Consider the following 740-nt stretch of genomic DNA (forward strand, 5'->3'; position numbering starts at 1 on the left):
ACTGCACCAGCACTGGCTGCTGGCTGGACAGCCCGGGAGGCTGCTGGGGATCCTCCACCCAGGACCAGGAGTAGTCCCAAGGTGGGGATGCCACCACCCGGCTTGTAGCCCAGCAGAGGAGAGCGAGGATGGAGCTGCTGGAGGGTCCCATCCTTCCCTGTTCCACGGGCACAGAGACCTGGGCTTGGGCTTCCTGCCTTTATATCCAAGCAGGAGCAAGAACCATCCCCCCCAGGCTCCCTTTTGGGGACCAATGGCACCCACAGGCCAGCCCTCGGGGGGTGCAGGGAGAGGGGAGGCACAACCCCCCGGTTTCCGGGGTGCCAGGACCCCCCGTTCCAGGGCTGCCCAAGGCAAGAGGAAAACACCCTCGTCAGCCTCTCCTGGGGCAGTTGTTTATAAAACTCAGCAGAAGCTGGAGACGGGGAGACGGGTACAAAGTGGCTTGTTTAGGTTAGAAGGTGATAAGGGGCTTTCCAAGGCTGCTGGGAAGTGATGAGAGCAAGGGGGGGGCAGGTTTTGGAGCCCGGTCTGGGTGCGTCCCAGCCCCTCCACAGGGATCACATCCCTGCCCAGAGCTGCTGTCACCCCCCCTGGGGCTTGGGTTTTCCACTGGGGTGCTGGGGAGACCCCCATGTGCTCACAGCTCCAGCCCAAACAGGGGCTTTAAGCATCTACTCAGGGGGGCCAGGAGCAGGATGCTGGCTCAGCAGGAGCTGCTGGTTGAGCCCCCATCCCTG

At 63.1% G+C, this 740-nt stretch overlaps 1 protein-coding gene across 1 annotated transcript in view; it reads right to left on the reverse strand.

Moving 5' to 3' along the window:
• LOC104398724 (zona pellucida sperm-binding protein 3-like) overlaps positions 1–740 on the reverse strand; it is a 2967-nt gene that overhangs the window by 1598 nt on the left and 629 nt on the right. The gene's annotated exons all lie outside the window — the stretch shown is intronic.

The sequence above is a fragment of the Chaetura pelagica genome, unplaced genomic scaffold (genome assembly GCF_000747805.2).
Source record: "Chaetura pelagica isolate M959 unplaced genomic scaffold, ChaPel_1.0 scaffold602, whole genome shotgun sequence".
NCBI classification, from domain to species: Eukaryota; Metazoa; Chordata; class Aves; order Apodiformes; family Apodidae; genus Chaetura; species Chaetura pelagica.